Source organism: Humulus lupulus, chromosome 5 (assembly GCF_963169125.1).
Source record: "Humulus lupulus chromosome 5, drHumLupu1.1, whole genome shotgun sequence".
In the NCBI taxonomy this organism is placed as follows: Eukaryota; Viridiplantae; Streptophyta; class Magnoliopsida; order Rosales; family Cannabaceae; genus Humulus; species Humulus lupulus.
In genome coordinates this window covers 128803182-128810188 of record NC_084797.1, presented here as the reverse complement: position 1 = coordinate 128810188, position 7007 = coordinate 128803182, and positions in this window count along the sequence as shown.

Below are 7007 nucleotides of genomic sequence, written 5' to 3'. Positions count from 1 at the left end.
AAAATATTGTGTCAGACAATGGAACACAATTCGATAGTGATCTCTTCACACACTTTTGAGAAAAATATGGCATAACCAAGAGTTTCTCATCAACATCCTACCCACAAGCCAATGGGCAGGTCGAGGCTATAAATACGACACTGAAGGCAAGCCTAAAGAAAAGATTAGATGAAGCCAAGGGATTATGGCCCGAGCAGCTCCCACAAGTACTCTGGGCCTCTCAGACCTTGCATAGAACCTCTACGAGACATACCCCCTTTTCCCTAACCTTTGGAAGCAAAGCTATGCTTCCAATTGAAGCAATGGTGACTACTCACGGACAAAGGACATTTGATCAAGATCATAACAACGAGATGCTTAGGGCATCCCTCGATCTGATCGAAGAGAAATGAGAGGCATCGCATTTCAACTCGCCCATTATCAACAAAAGATCACTCGTTATTTCAATTCAAAGGTCAAGGGATGCAGGCTCAGATTAGGTAATCTGGTTCTCTGAAAGGTCTTTTTGGCGAATAACGATCCCAAGGATGTTGTGTTAGGCTCGAACTGGGAAGGATCGTATCAGATCGTAGAGGTCCTACGAGAAGGAACTTTCAAGCTAGCCCCACTAAATGGGGAAATAGTCCCCTAGACCTAGAATGCCCTCCATTTAAAAAAGTATTATCAATAGAATTACCATTTATGTAAGGCTTATTTATAAATGCAATTTTAATTAAATAAAATTAGGATTATTAAAAAACTACTTCTTTGTTTTATTATTACGAGCTCACGTTGTAAAAGCAACCAAGAATGTCTATACGTTCTGGTTCCTTGGGGGCACATAACCGAGGAGAGTTTTTGAGAAATTTCAGCTTACTCGGATAAGGATTCAAAACTTAGGAGTTTGGAGAAATTGATTATTCAACGAATTTTTAAAGCTCAAGTTTTCAATAAACCTAATACGAACTAAGTTTGAGAAATCACTAAAACCCTGAACATAACCAAGTTTGAGGCCTTGTTTCTAACATGTATAATGCGATTAAGTTTATTAAAAACCCTGGATATAACAAGGTTTGAGGCATGATTTCCAACAAGTATAATGCTATTAAGTTTATTAAAAACACTGGACATAACCAGGTCAGAGGGCTGATTCTTAATAGGTATCACGCAAATAAGCAAGCAAAATCTTGGGTACAACTAAGATATCGATAAAATCTATCTCGATCTAAAAGTCAATCCCAAAGAATTCAAATGTACAAGAGTCTAGGGATTCATAAACATGAGAAAATAATAAACTGAGGGAAACACAAATATATCACAAGTTAGGTGTATATTAAAAAATTTATTGTCATCCCGAGGAGAAAAAACCTCGACCTAAGATCGAAAACAATTATTTCGGTCCCAAGGGACTGTTACAAAAGTTTAAAATAATAATAATAATACAAAGGGTGAAATAAAATCACTGAGCTCCGTCAGCATGATCCAACGAGGTCACTTCCTCACCATCCCCCTCTGCAATTCCGGAAGCTTCGCCAATCTCCGAGGGTTCCTATGAGAACCGAATCTTGAACCGAGCAACATATGGATCCCACAGCTCAGGCTGCGTGAAAGAGAATTTCCCGTCCTGGTTGAAGGCCCATCAACAGTAAAGCATCTCCTCTATTTGTGATGAGGACACTATACTTCCTCCTTGGCCTTGGCCTCGGTGTCAGCCTCGATCAACTTCTTCTTGAGTTCTTCAATTTCAGTCTGAAGCTGATATGAGTGATGGCTCGCCTCCGTGACCTGAGTCTGAGAGGAAAATAGGGTGGCCTTTGCAGGCCACTCACCCTCCTGAGAAGAAATCATGGCAGGTTTGGCAGCCTACTCACTCTATTGAGCAGTGCCCAGGGCAGTTCGGAGTTCCTCCTCCCTGGCTTTAATGTGAGCTATGCCTCGACATTGGGCCAGGACAAACTGCAGAAGAATGAAGCAAGTCAAGAATAGTTTTAAAAAAACCCCTAAAGAAAAAAAAATTAGAAGAGTGAAAGGGACTCACAGTAAGGTTCATCCCCATGGCGGATTCGAGGACATCCTCAGGACTGTGCTCCTCAATGGCCCTGAAGTCTTTGGCGCTAGCTCTGTAAGCATGGTCGACCATTTGGCTTGCTATCTCATACACAATACCCTAAAATGCCTTGGTGATCTTGTCCAGGTCATATTGTTTGACCGAGATATGGACACCGGGGGCTTCACCTTGAATCACTTGAGGATTTGAGGGAGGTATATGCCAAGGAGGAGGATGATCTTGTTGGACAGTAACCGTTGTTTCTGGAGCTGGGGGAAGTTCTCTTTGTGGCTACTCCTAGGCGGTGTTGGCATCCTTGTCCTTAGAAAGAGATTTGGTGGTACCTCCCATCGTTAGAGCTGTTTTCTTAGCCACCCTAGGCCTCTTCACCATGGGACCAGCTCCGATCACCGGCCTTGAAAGCACCCCTCAAATCCGGAGCTCCTGGCAGTTCCATCTCTTCACCTGAAAAAGAGCGAGTAGAGGAATTAGTTTACAGAAATAATTATTTAAATATATTTTAAACAGAAGATGAAGAGCAAGAACCCTACCCTCCGAGTTAGGGGAGGAATCTATTATGATCTACTCGGGGGTATTGACCAGGCTAGGCACAACCTCTAACTCTGGGACTAACGGAGGTAGGGGATAACCTCCTGGATCCTAGGAGGTTCAGGTCCTTCCTCAAGGCTAGACTCATCTACGTACTACCTAAAACCAGGGGCATACGCGCCCTGAAGCAGGGAAGGCCAAGACCTACGGTTTTTCCCATATTCCTCAAAAATGGTGGATCTAAAATGAAAAGTGTTGTCAACTACGATGGTACTGTTGGGGTAGCTATGATCACAGAGTACCACCAAATGGTCCATGCATTGGAGGAGGCTTATGTTTAGGTTCGAGTCAGTAGGGTGACGACTAACGAGCTAGTTAGGGTAGAATCGAATTAGCCTATAACTTGCAGCAACCCAGTCTAACTCTCTATAGTATTTCTATAAGGGGAAAAAGTCAATCTAGTGCCCAAACACTATAATAATAAGGGAAATTGAAGAAAGGATTTTCAAAGTAGAAGATGAGATTGATCCTAGAGTGTGGGAAGATCGGGCAGATCTCGGTCCACTAGAGGAGCTCGAAGACATCTAGATCGATAACAAGGATGCCACCAAAGTGCTAAAGATAGAGAAAAATCTCACAAAGGAAGAGTGTTTACCCAAAAATGGTTTTTGATGATGTGACAAAGATTATTTACACATGGATTGACACGTGGCAGAATTAAAGGGCAAAGGTGCTGTTCGACTATCGACCAAAAGTGCGCCTCATCGTCAGTGTTAATTTTTTATACGACCAGGCTGGTCGTGAAGCCCGATTTATTTCCTTCTTAAGTTGTAATCTAATATTAACTGCATTTGAATATTTCCTCATAATGATCCTTGATACGCGATTGTTAAGGAAAGATAGAACATTTTAGCATGTGTAACCCTCCTTGAGCCTATAAATATGCATGAAATAGGTCAAGGAAGGGACTTTTGATTCATGAGCTTTTTTGGCTTAAGATTGAGAGAAAAAGAGCTAAAGTGAGTTGTTACCATCTAATTGTATTACGTCTAAGGTTTGTGAAACTAAAGAACCCTAGTTCTTTGATCACGCCTTTAAGATTCAATAATAACAATATCACTAAGTGGACGTAGGTCATTACCAATCACTGGGGCCAAACCACTATAATTCCTTGGTGTTTTTTACTTTCCATTAGATTATCTTTTCAAGTATCGTTCTATATCCTGTCGTATTCTTGACTCCGTGTCGGTGGCTAATTCGAGGGTCAACATTCTGGTGCTTTCATTGAGAGCTTGTGAACGAATCTAATGGCGAAAACATCCAAGAGGACAGGACATGCCACTGGCGCTGCATCATCCCAGCCTCCTCCTCCAAATGTGGTTGAGGATGAACCACACTTGGAGTTTGATGAGGAAGAGTTAGATTCTGAAACCTTGAAGGCAACGCTGGGGGTGTTGCAGGATGAGTTGGCCAATCTGAGGGCCAATCAAGAGAATGTTGCAGAGATAATGGCGTCATAGCAAAGAGAAATAGAGCGCCAGCGTTAGGAGCTAAGCGAACGACAGGTTGAGATGGATCGTCGGCAGAGGGATGCCATGGCCGCCCTTGAAGCAGCCATCCAACTGGTTAGGAATCAGGCTGCGCCAGCCTCCCAGCCAGATTAGCCAGCAAATGGGCCGCCTTAAAGGGGTCCCAATCCTAGTCCTCCGCTCCAGCCTGTAAGCCCACAAAGACCAGAGCAGCCTCCTGTGGCTCAGGATGATATCCTGCCTATAGATCCTGAGCAGCAGCCTCCATCTCAGGCACAATCCCCAGTGCCTGAGGCAGAATAGGGCTAAGCAACCGCCCCGCAGCCCTAGACACTCAGGGGAAGAAGAGCCGCATCCATCGAGCAGGGGGCAGCGTCCTTCTGCCAACAGGAGGAACTCTGAGATAGGCTCTGCAGTCAGGGGCCCCCCACGGCATGACAATGCACGGGGACCCACCGACTAGCACAGGCCTCCCCCTGACGCCTGAGAAATGCCAGCCCGAGGAGGCAACAAAGTGAATAGTCGATCACACCATAGTCAGCCACAATTCAAAGATAGCCACGACTACAATGAAGTTGATTCTGGCAGATGAAATGATGGTCGAAGGAACGAATAAAGAGGTGGAGGCAGGAGCCCCCCACCTAGAGAAGACCGGCCAACGAGCCATAATGCTGGGGGGCAGCCCAGGTAGCAGAACGTGTTTAGTCAGCTGGGAGCCAGCGAGCAGCGATGAAGGGACGATGATCTGAGGGACGTGCTTAACAACCGCCGTGAAAGGCACGATGAGTACGTTCCCCCAGCACTAGTGACCCCAGCAATCCCAGAAGTTGGTCAGGCTCAAATCGATGCCCTGAACCAGGCGGTGCAACAGCTGGTCTAGGGGCGCACATCCCACATTGAGTACGATCAGAGGAGAGGCACCCCCTTCGTACAGAGGATTGCTGTGGCTGAAACCCCCAGTATATTCAAGATGCCAACACTGCCGAATTTCGATGGGTATGGAGACCCGGTATCTCACGTTAATAAGTTTGAGATACAAATGGATATACAAAAGGTGACAGAAGATGCCCACTGCCGCATCTTCCCGGCAACACTGTCTGACACCGCCCAGGAGTGGTTCTTTAAGTTCCCTCCTGCTAGTATAGTATCATGGGAAATGTTCGTAAAGGAGTTTTACGGACAGTTCTATGCGGGACGCGTGCACCCAATTGAGGCAAACCAACTGGTCGAGATACGCCAGAAAGAGGGAGAGCCCTTGAAGGAGTATGTTCAGCGCTTCATGCAAGCTGTGGCTGGAGCCAAGACTGTGGGTGATGAAGGTAAGATGATGGCCCTAACTGTTGGGGTTAGACGCCATTCATCCCTCTGGTGCAGCCTAAAAAAGAATGGGGTAAAGAGCACCCAAGATTTCTTAGATCGAGCTGATCGGTACATCAAGCTCAAAGACGCGATTTCCAACGAAGGGAAATCGCCAACAAAGGACAAGGGGCCCAAGGAAGAACCCGCCAAATCCGCCAATGGGTCGGAAAAACCCAATGGCAACGACAAAGGTGACGGGAATGGAAATGGTAGAAATGGTGGAAAACAGGCAAACAGCGAACCCTCGACCTCCGAGAGTAAGTGCCCCAAAGGCAACCGGTATGAACCGAGATTCACCAACTACACTACCCTTGTTGAAAGCCAAGCTGAGGTCTACCAGGCGACCAGCTCAAGCGTGCCCTACAAACGACCCACACCTATAAGGAAAGATATCTCCAAGAGAGATACCACGAAGTTCTGTCAATTTCACAATGACTACGGGCACGACACTAACGAGTGTAACCAGCTGAAGGACGAAATTGAGTTCCTGATAAGGCAGGGACATTTAAGAAGATATGTGCTAGCCGCGAAAGGTTCTTAGCGAGAGGCTCAAGGTGGCAACAAGCCAGCGCCTTCACGCCAACGCTCTCCACCTTTACAGCCAGCTCCTGTGGCAAGCACTCTACTCACCATCTGTGGAGGCCCACATCTTGCAGGGGATAGTGGAAAGGCAAGGGAACGATATGCTCGAACCTTGCGCCACAACAAGGGCATCGAGATGATGAGTGTCGAGGATCGAGCACCAAAAAAGGCTCGAACAGAGGAGGAATCGATAACCTTCTCTGACGACGACGCCCAGCACGTGCGATTCCCACACTTCAATCCGCTAGTCGTGGACATACAGATTGCAAACATGATGGTGAAAAGGGTGTTGGTCGATACAGGAAGTTCAGTCAACATCCTGTACAAGTCTTCGCTAAAAAGGATGAAGTTATCCGTGAAGGACCTGGAACCATGCAACCAAACCATTTATGGTTTCTCCGGAGAAGGGCTCGCCCCAGCAGAGTCGATTAGACTCCCAATTACAGCAGGCACTGCACCTGCTAATAGGACATTACTCACTACTTTTATAGTAGTTGATTGTCCTTCGGCATACAACGCTGTAATCGAGAGACCAATTTTGGTCGACCTATGAGCCGTCACCTTGATATGGCACCTCACCATGAAATTCCTAACAGACGCAGGGATAGGATGCGTATTAGGAAACCAGAGGGAAGCGAGGGAGTGCTACAACGCCTCGATCACCAAGGCAAAGAAGGGTGTATCGAGAGTGTAACTCCCTGGATAGCCAAGAACGTTACACTGTGTGTTTATATAGTGCTAGACATGCTAATCAAGTCATTTAGTTAAAAACGTGTTCTGAAACTATCATGGTGCTAGGGTTAAAATGTTTTGGTCTCAAAAGTCACATTTTCATAAAGAAACATTTCCTGTTTACATGGGATCCCAAAAATATTAAGATTAAAGACTGTTTACAAAAGATATAAGGTTTAAATACAATATCAAGCCATATTAAGGCAAAACAGACAGTTAGGCAATCCCTG